Below are 17,084 nucleotides of genomic sequence, written 5' to 3'. Positions count from 1 at the left end.
TTCCAGCTTGCGACCCCTGCCCTATGCTGCGGAGGAAGGCGAAAAACCTCCAGGGCCACTGCCAATCTACCCTGGAGGAAAATTCCTTCCCGACCCCAAATATGGCGATCAGCAGAACCCCGAGCATACAGGCAAGATTCTCTAGGCAGACCCTCATTTTACCAGCGATGGCCATTATTGCCTAATTGATTAATGACACGTTATCCCATCAAACCATTCCCTCCATAAACTTATCTAGCCTAATCTTGAAGCCAGACAGGTCTTTCGCCCCCACCGTTTCCCTCGGAAGGCTGTTCCAAAATTTCACCCCTCTGACGGTTAGGAACCTTCGTGTAATTTCAAGCCTAAATTTCCCCACGGCCAGTTTATATCCATTCGTTCTCGTGTCCACATTAGCACTGAGCTGAAATAATTCCTCTCCCTCCCTAGTATTTATCCCCTTGATATATTTAAAGAGAGCAATCATATCCCCCCTCAGCCTTCTTTTGGTTAGGCTAAACAAACCAAGCTCCTCGAGTCTCCTTTCATAGGACAGGTTTTCCATTCCTCGGATCATCCTAGTGGCCCTTCTCTGTACCCGCTCCAGTTTGAGTTCATCCTTTTTAAACATAGGAGACCAGAACTGCACACAGTACTCCAAGTGAGGTCTCACCAGCGCCTTGTATAACGGAAGCAGCACCTCCCTGTCCCTACTAGAAATACCTCGCCTTATGCATCCCAAGATCGCATTAGCTTTTTTCACAGCCACGTCGCATTGCCTACTCATAGTCATCCTGCGATCAACCAGGACTCCAAGGTCCTTCTCCTCCTCCGTCACTTCTAACCTATGCGTCCCTAGCTTATAACTGAAATTCCTATTAGTCATCCCTAAATGCATCACCTTACACTTCTCGCTATTAAATCTCATCCTATTATTATTACTCCAATTTACAAGGTCATCCAAGTCTCCCTGCAGAATATCCCGATCCTTCTCTGAGTTGGCAATACCTCCCAACTTTGTGTCATCCGCAAACTTTATCAGCCCACTTCTACATTTGGTTCCGAGGTCAGTAATGAATAGATTAAATAAAATCGGACCCAAAACTGAACCTTGAGGAACCCCACTGGTGACCTCCCTCCAATCTGACAGTTCACCCTTCAGTACTACCCGCTGCAGTCTCCCCTTTAACCAGTTCCTTATCCACCTCTGGATTTTCCTATCGATCCCCATCTTTTCCAATTTAACCAATAATTCCTCATGCGGTACCGTATCAAACGCTTTACTAAAATCGAGGTATATTAGATCCACCGCATTTCCTTTATCTAGAAGGTCTTTCCTTTCTCAAAGAAGGAGATCAGGTTGGTTTGGCACGACCTGCCTTTCGTAAACCCATGTTGTAATTTGTCCCAATTGCCATTCACCTCAAGGTCCTTAACTACTGCTGCTGGTAATGTAGGAACTAGGGAAACACAAGGTTAGGGCACTCTGTGGCATGTCAAGTACTAGTTAACATGAAGGCAGCAGAGAATAAGTTGAGTGGGTGAGAATAAGGTATAAAATGCTTAGATGGGTCTGATTTGATAGGCACAGAGCATCTTGGACTTCCGAAAAGGAAAACTACCTTTTCAACCTATTAGCATTCTTAGAGGTAGTCACTATGGTAATGGACAAAGGAGAACCAGTCAGCAAAATATAACTGGACTTCCAAAAAGCCTTTTAATAAACTCCTTAATAAAAGGTTATGATGGAAATTAAGTAGTCATAAATTTAGAGGAAGAACACTTTCAGGGGTTATAATCTGATTAAGAGAGAAAAAATAAGGCGTAGAAATAATTGGTCAAGTTCAGTATGGAGGGAGGATGTTATACATTGTGTTTTGGTACCAAACTTGTTCCTGACAGTCCACATTTGTGGGCCCTGTTCTCCTGTGCTGAGTGTCCATGATCTGACCCTATGTGTGTATTGGGGGAAAATACAGGATACTTATTTACTGCATCCTGTTTGATTTGAACACCATGCCTTTTCTCAGAAGCTGAAATGATCGGAAGGACTTGGACTGATAGACAGATGTATGGTATTATCCAAAGCAGCCAAGTATTTCCAGGAAATCTCTGGGGATTTTTACATTTAAGTACTGTAGTTACATGTAAAGATGCAACCTTAATAATGAAATGGAGGTATGTCGGCAAATATCTGAAGCTTCCAAAGAAGGGAAAAAGTTGGGGGGAAAAAACAGATAAAGAAAAAAATGTGGTGCACATAGATCTTGACAGAGACTAGTATACCACAAAAATCATAATACATTTAATTGAGAAACTTTGATAATGTTGGAGGGAAAAATTGAATATGAAGCTTGGTATCTCTTATTTTGTATGGTTTAGTAGATTATATAGAGAGAAACAGCATAGAGAGAAACAATATAAAGAAAGTAATAAAGTGTGCTAACCTTTATTTCAGTTTAATATTACTAACTTTTGCTTTGTGGAATTATGCAAGTATGAATAGAATGCATTGAAACATAAATTTGTTAAACATCTATTGTTTTCATTAGATAATATGTAGGGCCCTACCAAATTCACAGCCATGAAAAACATGTCATAGACTGTGAAATCTGGTCTTTTGCGTGCATTTACCCTATCCTATACAGATTTCACAGAGGAGACCAGCATTTCACAAACTGGGGGTCCTGACCCAAAAGGGAGTTGCAGGGGGGTCGCATGGTTCTTTCAGGGAGTCACGGTATTGCCACCCTTACTTCTGTGCTGCCTTCAGAGCTGGGCAGCCAGAGAGCGGCAGCTGCTGTCTGAGGGCCCACCTCTGCAGGCAACAGCGTACAAGTAATGGTAGCAATACCACACCATGCCATCCTTACTTCTGCGCTGCTGCTGGTGGTGGCTCTGCCTTCAGTGCTGGGCTCCTGGCCAGCAGCCGCCACGCTCCAGCTGCCCAGCTCTGAAGGCAGCACCGCCACCAGCACCTGTGCAGAAGTAAGGGTAGCAGTACTGCAACCACCCCTACAATAACCTTGTGACCCCCCGCCCCACACACAACTCATTTTTGGATCAGGACCCCTACAGCTACAACACTGTGAAATTTCAGATTTAAATAGCTGAAATCACAAAATTTACTATTTTAAAAATCCTATGACTCTGAAATTGACCAAAATGGACCGTGAATTTGGTAATATGTGTATCTACATTCATGAGGTTTTGACGTCTGATATAGGATACACTCAGATGCAATTTTGCTAAGTGTATTTAAGCATATTAACATATATTTTAGGTTAAGGAGCATTTTTCTTTTGATAACACAGTGATTCCAAGTTTCTAAATGACATATAAGAAGGTATAAGTGTATGTGTGTGTATGCAAAACACACACATTACATATAAAATACTTGATTTTTTATTTAAATATATAAATTAAATGCAACAGTGTCATGTTCAGTAATGCTATGTCTTCAGTGCAAAGAAAGCCAGAAATAAGATTAAGATTCCTACATCAATGATAATGTGGATGCTTTGGACAAGATTGTTACTTACCTTGAGTCAGCACCATGGCCCTGTATAGCTTGCCTGAATCAGACCACAAGGTGCAGAGACAAGCAGACTCTGTGGGTATACTGCTACTCACTGTTTGCAAGAGGTCAGGGTGGGGTAGGGAATGGGTGGAGCTTTGAGTGCATCAGCTGGTGGAACTGTGTGAGTACAAGAGGAAATCTATGCTACACGCTGTAAAAGATTGTAGAAATTTCTCCTGTCCCCTGCCTTCCCCACTCTCATACCTGCTAGCAGCAAGGGAGGAGGCCGGGGAAGAATTGTTGTCACCATTTGAGTACAATTAGGTGCCACTCTTTCCTCAGGGCTAGTGGGAGTATCTCAATCAAGCCTTTCTTATTTTATGTATTGCATTGGATACAGTGGAATAACACAAGAAGAATATCATGTTTTAAGCTGCATATTCAACAAGAAAAAAGCATGTACAGAAAATACTGCCTGTTTGCAGTGTTGCTGAGTTAACATTGTTGTAGATACTTTGATTTTACTTTATAATATCCTGCCTTTGCTTTCTCTTTTCAACAGCGCAAATGCTTAGGCACACAAGAAACTTAACTTATGTGTAGTTCCATTGACGACTATAAATAAGGTTACTCACAAGTGATTGAAGGATTGGATCCTTAATGTTTCATGTATATTTTCATTTTGTTTATACTTAATGGACAACATATATGGTTGAGAAATCAAACACTCATAAATCAGGACATTCCAAAATTTAAGAGATTAAATCCTGGCCCTATTGTAGTCAGTGTGAGTGTTCCCATTGATTTCAACAGGGCCAGATTTCACCCAAGATTTCACCTGTCTCACCACTGTATTGTATATATGGATCCTGTATATTTAGTGACCTAAAGTAAATAAAAGAATAACTCACTAAGCTTTAATTTAACAAGAAAATGTGTACAAAACAGCTGGAAAAATGTCTTAGTAGAAATTTTAGCTTTGGGATTTTTGGATGTTTGGCACTAGTTTGTACTTTTAATCTCCCTTATTTTTATATGAAATATTGCTAATAAGTTGCAGTGTATCCTTTGTTGATTTGACTTAAACTTATATGGACATAACCTCAACACAAGTAAGTGAAGATTCCTTAAAGAAAGAAGTATCTGTAACAAATACATCATTAACTGAGGAAGACCAAATGAATATGTCCTGTACTGATCCAAATGTAATGAAAGCTGTCCTAAACTGAAGTATCCTTTATGAAGGCATAGAGGCAACTAACCGAAAATTCTAATACAAAGTTATATAAAAAATGTCAACTTGAAACTTACCTAAATTTTTAAACTCCTGCAACAATTTTCTTCATACTTGTTCTGCTTTCTTTAATGCAGACTACAAAACACGCCAAGTTTTAAGTTTCTGGCTCCAATTGTGAAGAAAAGTTCAGTCAGAACACATGGGGGAAAATGGATTTTTTTTCATGCTCACCTACTCAAAAATGGCTAAACCAATCTTACTCATACTTAAAAAAGTCACCTTTGGGCTAAGATAAAGAATCTAAACTTTCAGCCCCTAAGGAATTAATCGAGAAAGCTCTGAGCAACTGAAAGTGGATGATAGAAACCAATGTAAACTTCAAAACCAGAGGAATATATATTGTATATATAAAATAGCCTATAAAGATATGTGAATAACCATGTCATTTATAATTTCTCATTAGCCTTATACAGGTAAAAATGTTTAGAAACACTAAACAATATGGTATTCAAAATATAGAACTTCCAGTTTAAAGCAGATTAATTTTTAACAAGAATTCCTATGCAGTAGGCAGATAGTTCCCACATTCCATTGTGATTGACAAGCCTGACATATGGAATAGTTCACAAATTCCCAGGTGACTGACAGATGGAGAATAGAAAGGCGGATAAAGTTGCCTAGAGAGCTGAGGACGATTTCATATTCAGCGGTTTTGATCAAAAGGATTCCAGATCTCACACTAAATTTAGCACCGCTGGCAATTAGTGCATGATTTATTCAGTCCTTTCATTTGCTGGTTGACAAATGGAAAACAAGCACAAAATTAAAAATAAGTTTATTTCCAGCATTTCAGATATTTAAAATGTGTGTGTCTTTGTTTGCACATAAATTAACATGAGATGAATTTATAGTGAGATTAAATCTGAAACGGAGATGCAAGCAATAAATAAGAGCTTTTTTATGTATCTTTCGGGCAGAACAGGTGTTTGAATTAAGAAATACTAATATGTTTATCAGCATGGCTCCACCTTTAGCATTAGGGAGTTGATGCTTCCCTAAATTCAGAGTAATCATTCCACAATTTCGGATTCTTTCATGAGCTTGCAGCATAGGTGACCATCTGTAAGACAATACCAATGCTTTTTAGACCAAATGATAATTAAGAAAATAAAGACCTATCCCCATGTTTTCTGAACTGAAATGAAGTGCTGTATTCTCCGACTGATATGTACATGTAATTCTTACAAATGGCAGTAATGCATGCACATCAAAGGGGGGATAATCCCCATAATTTATAATGTCTTATTTATTTATAAATATAGGTAAAACTTTTCATATATCACAGTAAAACTACACCCCAAAAAGTCCCTGTTTCCCAATTTCTTTACTCATCTTTAGGTGAAGAACAAATGACTCCAAAAGGACAGGTTTATGCAAACCTACTCTTGTGTTACCCCGGGGTAGAATAAGAAAGCATTTAATTTAAAATTGGAGGGTATAGTAGCATAAACATATAATAGCCACTCCTCAAAGGAAACTGAAAATCAGGGAGTTTCATATGCACAGTAAAATGTATAAAATGAACAATAACCAACTCTATATATTGTGAAAGGCAAGATGGTTATTTCTAAAAATACCCATGATTTCAGTGAGTGTGTTTGCGCCTGTTCCAAGGAATAATATTGGCAACTTGGTATGGTGTCGGATACATATATTCAAAATATAAATATAGTGCTGAACAATGTTAAGGTTTTGAATCAGTAGGGCACTCCATCGCCTTTACAGCAGATAAGGCCTCTTCTATTGGTATTAAGCTTCTTTTGAATAGAAAAAACAATCAATGTATTTGCCTAACAGATGGAAAGAGTTGACTGTAAACATTTAAAATCAAAAGTAAAAAGGGGACAGTGGTATGTTACATATTAGGGATAAGGTCCAGTCATTTGTAGGGTTCTGACATTTAATTTGTTCTTATTTTCTATTCAGAACCAGAACTGTTTTTTTCACTTTGGTTGTTTTGTTTTTGTTTTTAAAGCGTCAAGACCATGAAAATAGTAAGAGGACAAAAATGCAGTGTTAGGCTTTAATTACTGCTAAACTAACCCTGAGGGCTGAGAAAAGTCATTTTCCATAGACTACATTAAGGCTGAGTTCAGATTTTAGCCTACAGATATGGGAAATCAGTGGGTTAAAGGAACACTAGCACAGCCCTGCCTGAGGAACACAACATATTTAGTGCTTCAGTGCTCTCTCTTTCCCCACCTCTCCCTTTTTTCCCTTCTTTCTTTCCCCCTGCTCTCTTTCTCCTCCTTTCCCCTGTAGCTCAGTATTACTCTTTTTTCCTCCCCTAGATACCGCTTCCCAGCAGCAGCTCAAAGTCAATTCCCAGTCAAGTAATCTGAGTAGTCATGTTTTTATTTTCATATATAGAGCGCTCTGTGCACTATCCTCACAATGAAGTAAAAATGGTGCCTATCAGTAAATACAGGCCCCTGAGGCCTTTTCTTGGCCTCTGAAGGACGATAATTAAGCTTACCTGTCCCTCCCTTTCCATTTATTTTAGTTTTCAGAAATACCACAGTACTCCCAATGTCTCCAATACAGATAACCACTGGATTAACTGAGGAATAATATCAAAGGGATAAATCACCCTTTCCCATGGGAGGAGATAAATGAAGGGCTAAAGGGGACAAGATCTCTACAAGATTCTCCCCAGTAATTCTACGAAGGTGGGCTTTGCATATTTCAAGGTAACAGTCTATTAAAACATCAGCATTCCCAGTCATCACTGACATTTAGGCTTATGGTCTCTTCTCACCCCACATTCAAATATTAAAAGACCAAATGTATGTGAATTACAGGGACCCAAAAATATCTTATATTTTAAAAAAAGAGTTGTTGACTCTCGCCTCCAACTTGCAAACGATGCCAGCCTACATCGCCCCCTTACATTTTCAAAGAGCACCTTCATGCTTTCGTGCTGTCCTTCACGCTTGGCATAAACATCCATGAAGCCACCTCATTGTCCTCCTTCAAAACCCTCCTTAAAACTCTCACTCTCCTTTGATCTGATGCCTGCATAAAACTTGACAACACTTAGGTCACTGGTATGCTGAGACCATTGCCAATCATGCTAACGAATGTTGTCTCATTGTTTCCTTGTACTCCCCTGTATCCATCTGTTGTCTCTTGCTTTATATTTAGATTTTAAGCTCTTTGGAGCAAGGAATGTCTTTTTGTTCTGTGTTTGTACGGCACCTAGCCAATGGGGTCATGGTCCGTAGCTAGGGTTCCTAGGTGCTACAGTAATGCAAATTAATAATAATAAATTAATATTAGAGCTGTTTGAACAGTATTAGTTGAACCAAAGATGTGACAAATTTCAGGACTTTTTTGTTTTGTTCATTTGTGAATCATTTCCATTAATATACTCCAGATTGCTGATGATAATGTATAATATTTATCAGTATTTGCTAATCAGTTTGAATGGCTGAGATAGTAAACTTTTCCTAGAACTATTCATTGTTTGCAATTTGTGGTACGATTATTCACATGGTATTGTTTAGAGCTGTGCAAATAACTGAGTTTTTGGTTCAGTGGCCAAACCAAAATATCTAAAATAATATCAATTTTGGGTCAATACAAAGATGTTGGGGTTTTTGTTTGTTTGTTGTTTGTTTGTTTGTTTTCCAATCTGGAAAGTGGCAAACATTTCATTTTGGCTCAAACTAGATGTTTTGTTTGACCCCAAACAAAATGTTTAATTTTGAGGGTGTTTTACCTTTTTAAAATATGAAAATATCAAATTGAAATATTTGATGTTTGGAAATGTTGGAATTTTGTTGTGTTTTGTTTTGAACCATCACAATTGGGCAAATTCAACACAAATTTGAAAAATGTTTCGATTAACTAGAATCTGCATTTTTCAACAACAACAAAAAAGTTTCATCTGAAAAATGTCGCCAGGTTCTAGCATTATTTTTGCTCCCTGACTGGATGACTGAAACTTTTAACTCAGGTTAGGAGAATAATATCATGCACCAATAATGACAAATCAAATTTGAGTCACTTATTCATGAATCTGTCTTTCATTATTTGACCAGCTGAAGTTTATATCCATCACTCCTTTAGCCTCCACTGAATTTTCATTTCATCATAATGTTTTGGTTAAAATCAAATCCTTTGTTGGGCCAGCTTCTGCTCCCAATTGCATCAGTGTAAATCTGGAAGAACTCCATTAAAGAGTCAATACAGTTACTCTCCACTTATATCAGTGTAACAAAGAGTGGAGTCTGACCCCTGTATTTATGTTTCTGCCTCCTTTATTAATTTTTATGATCTTTGTATTTGTTTACGGAAACCTTATAATTTTCCTTGAGTGGCCTTATCACTTTCTCTCTGTGTGTTGGGAGAAAGGCGGGGAGGGCTATTGCTTAACTCTTTTTTTTTTTTTTTTTTTTTTTTTTTTCTTTTTTTTTTCTTTCTAGATACTATATTATGGGTTTAACTACTTAATATTATTTCCTCCCTGTCCACCCATCTGTTTATTTTAGTTGCTTCTTCCTCTCTGCTGGCTTCTGTATAGACTCTGCCCATATGCCTGCTAGGAATGTGAATGAATACGAATAACAAACACTGAAATGCACAAATAACATCATATTTGGAACTCTGTTTCAAAATCATGGATATTTCAGGTCATATCTGTTTCTCGGTATATAAAATATTTTCTATTTTCATTATCAGAGGTATGCAGATAGGAGCGCCTCCATATGATGCCATGTGAGACAGTTTTATAACATCACTAATGGATAAGCTTTGTGATAGCATGCTTTCTGCTCACCAAAATCTTTATTAAATATGAAACAGCGCAAGCTCAATGGCTACAGATCCACATTCCTCCACCCCAGCTTGTCCAGGGTGAGTAATTCTGGAGAGCTGTACATGCTACACATTTGTACATGTGAAGCAAATACCACTTCAGAGCACCGTCTCTCCAAAGCCCCTGGAGGTGTTACATCTTACCTAGACATCATGACTTCCTTCACCACTGCTCTGGCACTATAGCTACTAACTTCTGCCCACAATCTTCTGCTGTTTTTCATACTCAGAATTTTAGCCCATGTTTTTTATTTGTTTATATGGAAGCAGCATGCAGAGGCCCTAGCACAAGGGGTCCCGTTGTGCTAGGCACTGTACAGACACGTAGTATGAGATTGTCTCTGTCCCAAAGAGCTTACAAATGTAACTGAATAAAATATGCTAGAAGTGGGTGCCACAAACAGATGGAGGGAATGGGGGAGCCCAAATGGTGGGAATGAATACGGCAAAAACAGGGCCTACAACAGTAAAAGATAATGAGATTAAAGTAATAGACACATGCCACCAGCAAATGTATCAAAAGTGGGCCCTGAATTTGGTTTCCTTCCTTTTTAGATGTCCAACTTGTGTACCCTGGAGCCCGATTTTCAGAAGTGGTGAGCACCTGTAGCTCCCATTCGTTTCAATTGACAATAGTGCACAGGAATGTGGTAGGAGATAGGCCCACCTAACAGACCAGCCTACAAACCACATCCCTAATAGGGATTTTCTACAGATTAGGAGCCATATTCGACTTCCCAGACCAGCGAGCACATATCCGCAGTGAGCCCTAACCAGCAGATACTTGCTAGGCACATCATTGCTGCTCAGAAAAGCAGTAGTCATCTCTCTACACACACTTTGGACCTGTCCCTCTGTGGGTTCCTTCCTTAAACAGCAGGATGGTGGAGCAAAGGATGTATCAAGCTACATGTGTGCTCCCTATCACTACAGCATCCAGGGCAAGAGTTAGTCCTGTGTAAATGAGTGAAAAGAGCAGTTCTTCAATCAGTAGTGAATAGTGCTGGATGAATATTACAGAGAACTTCCTATGAATATTCATTTAAAATTTCCAGTTAATTCACTTCAGTCATGTTCACACCCTTTTTGTGTTTGCTCTCTGAGAACACTTGTCTGATCTAGTTTTTCAACACAAATGCTTGTGGGAAGTGAAGTTTAAGCTCAGATACTTGATCACTCATGGAAAGTAACATTTAAAATTATTTTTCTGCATTTGTAACAACAAGAAACCTCGCTATAAGGATTATCCTCCTCCAATACAGAACAGAAATAATACCATGTGACTTGTGACCAGTCACAGCTAGGCAGCACAGCTGTAATAGAAAGCCCAAAGTAAACAAAATTTATGACAGTTTTCAGGGGAAAAAGTGTTCAGACATTCCACAAACAGAAAAAGAGGTGAAATTAATTGAATGCGTTATTCGTTATGATTTCCTCAGTTGATCAGGTTCCATCCAGAACCTGCCCGTGGATAAGTCGGTGAAAAAGCACTTAAACAATGCCTATAACCTAACTATGATCTTTATCCCACATCCCACAACTTGCGTCTGATGAAGTGGGCATTCACCCATGAAAGCTTATGCTCCAATACTTCTGTTAGTCTTAAAGGTGCCACAGGACCCTCTGTTGCTTATCCCACAACCAGTTACGCATACGCTTAAACTTACATTCGTGTGTAGTCCTATATACTGTCTCAGGCCAAATCCTACTGCATAATATGTAACTTCAGTGGGACAACTTGCATTCATAAAGTTAACCATGTGTGTATCTGGTTGTATGATCAGGGCCTGAGTTTTGTAATCAATAGTAAAGTCAGGCTGAAATGGTAGATGATAAGGATTCTGAATTTCAGATCAAGAAATCTGAAAACATATGGTAAGAGTTGGGAGAAATCCAATGGAATAAAGTAATGGAATTCTGCAAAGGGCACAGAGGGAAAGTGGAAAGTGTTCAATGCTAAATTAATGTATGACCAAGGGTGATGTGATCCATTCAGCAATAAATACACTAGAATTGGGGGGGGAGGAGGGGGGGAAGCTTAGTGTGGATAAATAAAGATGTGAAAAAGTAATCAGGGTTGAGAAAGAGGCATATGTGAGGTATAAGACATCCAGATGTAGAGGAGATCTGAAAATATTAGAGAATGAATTTGAGTGCAAAGAAAATATAAGGAAAGCAAAGGTGAAAATGAAAGGAAGATTGCAGAAAAGTTTATATATATATATGAAGGTATTTTTCTAGTGCCTAAGGAACAAGAGGTCAGGGAAGGAGACAGCAGCACCTCAAAGAAAATGGTAGGGGGATTTATTGACAGAGGTGGTAGATACTTCTGAAGATTTTAAATGTTCTCTTTGATGTTTTGTTCACAAAAGGGAATGGAGGACAGATCCCAGAAATAGCCAAGTACTGAAGGTAATCAGGGTCATGGCAGAACAAATGACCAAGAAATCAGAAATTCTTTAGACCCAAGTCAAGATCTTCAACTGATGATGTGTGGTTCCATTGCCATGTTAGTCCTATGTGTCGGAATAGGATTTATCCTAACATTCCTAACATTCCTCAGCTTCCAGGTTTATTTGGAGTAGTTTGAATAAGCATCCACATATTCAAATATTGTGATTGTCCCTATCACTATATTTATATGTGGTTGGACCATGTTGAGGATGGTTATTGCATGTATTTACTGGTAGTGTTTCTATTATTGGACTGGTTTACTGAGTGCTGTTACATGTAACTTGGGGATATTCAATACCAGATTTGCATGACTTTTGCTCTATATCAGAGGGGTGTTTATAGCTGTAGAAACGGGGTAAGAATATTTTTAATGAGAAAAAACAACTATTTCAGGTTAGGATTCACAAGCAAGCAAAGGAAATTCTGGACAGCATTAACACATGTGCTTGCATGGAGTGTGAAATTTACTTCCCTACTTCCCTTCCAGTTTGTATTTTCCAGTGTTTTTTTTCAACAGAGTATGACTCAGTAATGCTTTGGCTACACATAGTGAGAAAGGATGATCATGGGGAAGTAGGTCAGAAGTTCCGTCCATGTGATGCTGCTCCTGTACACATTTACCATTTTATGGATCATCATCATGACTTCTGTTTGCCGTCTACATGTCATAGGAATCAGTAATGATTTGGATACAATTTGGAATCCTGCTAGAGAAACAGTCTAACATATCTGCTGCTACTGTACCCAAAATCCTATCATTCACATCCCATGATCCTCTTCTTTCATGCCAAGCTGATCAAAATGCTAGTATGTTGATAGTCTTTTGTTTGAATTTTGGTGGGGAAACTGCATGGGCAAAACTAGAACTGGGTGAATAATGGACATTTTGGTTGGCTGGCAGTTCCGAAAAATCAAAAATAAAGTTTTGTTTTGGGTCAAACAAAAACATTTTTTTCCGGATTTTCAGCTTATCAAAGTCAGAACTCCCTTCTAATCTGTAGCTAGTGATTTAGATATGCTTCTGGGATGTTGGAGACCCAGTTCAATTCCTCCCTCTGCCTGATGTGGAGGAGGGATTTGACCCTGGGTCTCCTACATTGTAGAAGAGTACCTTAATCCCTGGGCTAACTTTTATAAGACAGATCTTCCTCTCCACCCTGGCACTATGTGAATTTAGAAATTAGAAGGAAAAATTTAGAGTTGGGTTGAAACTAAATGTTTCATTTCAACATTTCAGTTTTTTTGATTCGGTCATCACTATTCAGCTAATGCAACATAAATTCACAAATAGTTTTGGGGTGGTCTGAAACTGCCTTTTACAGCAAATAAACCTATTTGCCACCCCCCAAAAAAATATTGCCCAATTCTAAGCAAAACACTTCAACTTGCAACTTGAAAAATACTTCAACTTACACTTTCAACCTACCCATGGTCAGACTGCTGACACCAGGGTGAAATCCTGACCCAAGTGAAGTCAAAGACAAAAAGTCCCATTGATTTCAGTGGGGACAGGACTTCACCCTGTATGTGTGAGCATACTCAGTGATTCAGCTTTGAGGAACTTGGGTAGAGAGGAGATGAGCAATAGCCGCATCCAGCAGCATAACAATATTCTGTTCTGACTCTGCTCACCTACAACAGACAGAAGAAAAATATTGAACAAGTTGTACATTACTTCCACTTAAGTTCATGAACACAAAATTTCAAGCCAAAGGTGGTTTCTCAGTTCTTCAGGTGAACAGAAAAGTAACATTTTGTGGATGCCACATTGCCTGTAACAAAATGGAAAGCTAAGCCAAGTTTTGTGAAAATATTTTTATTCATTTTTGCACAGCTCTAAAATTAGCCACACTAACTGAAACTAAACTTACTGTATATGTAGATGTAAGTTCTTTTGATTTATTTATAAACAGTGAATATTTTGGAGAGTTGAATGGGTATTGCAAAAAAAGGTGGGGGGAAGTAATGAGTACTCCAGTTTAGAAATGGGTTTCTTGTGTTCATGCCTCTTCTGTGTTCACTTTCTATGAACTTTCAAGTGATTGAGACTCCGTTTCCATGAGCATTTGTATCAAACTCTAATGCATGAGAGTATTCAAGGATAGTGAATTTAAAATAGATTAAATGAGTCAAATAATAACCTGTTCTCACCCTTTGTAATGAGACTAAAGCTGCTCACAAACATACAATCACTAGAGCTGGTCAAAAAATTCCTAATGGAATGTTTTTCCATTGGAAAATGCTGTTTTGTCAAATCTGAAACTTTGTATAGGAAGGTGTCAGTTTTCACCAAATTTCATGTTGGCGGGGGGGAGTTGAAAACAGGCATTTTGCTAAGGTCAGAACATTCTGTTTTGACAATTGCAGAATGGAGGATTTTGATTTTTCATTTTTAAATGATTTTTCATTCTTTATTTAATAGTATAAAAATAAAAAAGTCAAAATTGAAATGAAACATTTGATCCACAACCAAATAGTTGTTGAAATTTTATTTTGTGAAAATTCTGTTTTCATTCCAATTTGGAACAAAACAAATTTAGAATCACAGAATTTCCCATCTGAAACTAATGTAATTCCTAGTAAAAGAAAACTTAAGGGCTAGACCCTTGAAATTTGAGCAATCAAGACTATGTCTAAAACACATCTATGTCTAAAACACATCTGTGACTGTGTTTTTAAAAAGACAAATCACGTACATCTATTAAGTGATAGAGTACAGACTGTAAATATGAAATAACAGCAAAAGAAAGGAATGAGATAATGAAGACAATAAATATTGGCTCTAATACTAAAAAAAGAATGCAAGTTCAGTATACTATTTAGTTTACCAGATATATATTTCTCCATCTCCATCTACTAAAATACATAATATTGTCCCAGGTATCTGCATGGAATGCAAACCAACCTGACTCTCTTTCATATATGTGGTATGGAACTACTAAATGGTAAAAAAAAAAGGAAAACCATCCTGAAATAAATAAATACAAATATTGGCGATAGAACTTGCACAGGACTTAAAGATGTCTATTGAGGGTTGGCTTGTTAAAAAGATTCAGACCAGAAATAAGGAAGCTACTCCTGTTTTTCTTTCCATCTTGGAAAACATCCAGCTTCCTCCTCAAATCATTGAATGGTTTATCATGTTAAGGTTATATTTAAATAATTTTGAAAAAAAAGGAGAGGAAATTTAATGATATCATAATATCTGTTCAATAGACAATATACTGCTTAAAATTTTAATTTTGAAGAAAGATGTGTCCCTATATGTGTCAAGACACTGTAATTGTAATGTCAATATAAAGCATCTAAAATACCAATAAATATAATATTCTCCTCCAGACCCCAAAAAATAAAAGTGAGACCCTGACTTTAAGGGGATGCATGGGAAGAGAAGTCACCTGAGCACTGGAACCACACTTGTGATTGGCTGTTATGTGGACTGCGCAAAGAGGGGGTGGGATTTGGGCTGCTTGCACTCTGTCCCCTTCCCCGACCCTGCCTATTCTCCTAAGGGCCAGCAACATTTTGGCCCTAAAGAATGGTATGGAATGTTGTGGGATTCCGTGTTTATTTTGTCAGTGCTTTTGCTTCAAAGAACTACATATCATGCATAGTTTCTATGATCTCCAAATAAGACTTTTTTTTTTTCTTCAAAACAGTACAAAGAGAGTAGGGAGGACTCCTCAATACAGACCTGGAGCTGAAGCACTTGTTTTCAGCAAGAATGGAAAGGGTATGTCCTGTTTCGACCTTGGCCACCAGCCTGTTAGTAAATATAGTTCATGGCAAGACACCTTACTAAATATGATCATCAAAAACTGGATTATATGGCTGAACTCTGCTCTGATACTGAAGCATTCAAAATCTATTTGGGAAAATGTCAACAATATACTGTATATATCCACAAGAAACTTCAGGCGGCAGCCTCTCTTCGGGTTATTACACTGTCCCCTGAAACCTATTCTCTGAAATGAGAGTAACTGCTGCTTTCAAACACCTGACTCAGCTCTCATTAGTCTTTGGTCTAGTTTGGCAGCTGTTCTTAGAATTTCCTACAGAAGCAATGAGAGGACTTAGAGGCTAAGCAAAGGGCTTGGTGGGTTGTTTTTATGTTGCCCTCTAAGTTATTGATATGTATTTCACTCTCTTAGGTTGGTAACCTATGGTTAGTTATGAGTTTTTCATTTGTTTTATTCTTGTGCCAGTTGTATTTTATAGAATTTTAACACCCTCTATGCCATATCAATTTAAAATAGGAAAAAGTTGCAGTAAAGGGCAATCATGCTTGGGCTCAAGGTTCTTAATTTATTAGGAGTGTTAGGGAAACTGTCTGTGCTCTTTGGAAAAGATGATCTTAAAGGGGACCCCACTGAGGCTTAATGGTCACCGCAACAAAGTCAATACTGGCCTACTGGGTAGCTGACTTTTAATGGTGACCATAGTAATGCTGTTAAGTCAAGAGGCTACTGATGTACTTACATTTAAACTCATACTTAAGTACTTTGCAGGATTGGGGCCTTATTAGAGGAATCAAGTTACATTTTAGTTCCAAATAAAAGGAATGAACACCATCAACATAAACTAGAAAACGGCCAGACACAAAAGAAGTTAGAAAAATATCTATCATGAGTACAGTATATAAAACAAAGTGTACAATCCATCGTTAGATACAAGAATATTCAGTGCATAGAGAAAAAGCCGTAACAGGAGGAACTAGTGCAAGCTTCCCATGTTGAATAAGACGACATTGTGGCTACATCGGCTAAATCAGAGAAGAGACCGGACGACATTGTTCCCTAGCCTTTTCACATTTAACAACAGTATTGCACCATACATAGATGCGGGCACGTATGTATTAAAGCACATGTGCAGCTATCTGCATACCAGTGTATATTAGTAATCCTTTCCAAGGTTGTGTCATACAAAACGTCATAGGGCATCGGAGCCTGAATCCATAGTATGAAGGCATTAGTAAGTGTTTGCCATGATGTGTTGCAATGGGTTCTCTTCTAATGT

Source organism: Terrapene carolina, unplaced genomic scaffold, assembly GCF_002925995.2.
Source record: "Terrapene carolina triunguis isolate 2854851 unplaced genomic scaffold, T_m_triunguis-2.0 Scaffold21, whole genome shotgun sequence".
In the NCBI taxonomy this organism is placed as follows: Eukaryota; Metazoa; Chordata; order Testudines; family Emydidae; genus Terrapene; species Terrapene triunguis.
The sequence above is the reverse complement of the archived record's forward strand: the minus strand, read 5'-3'. Positions refer to the sequence as shown.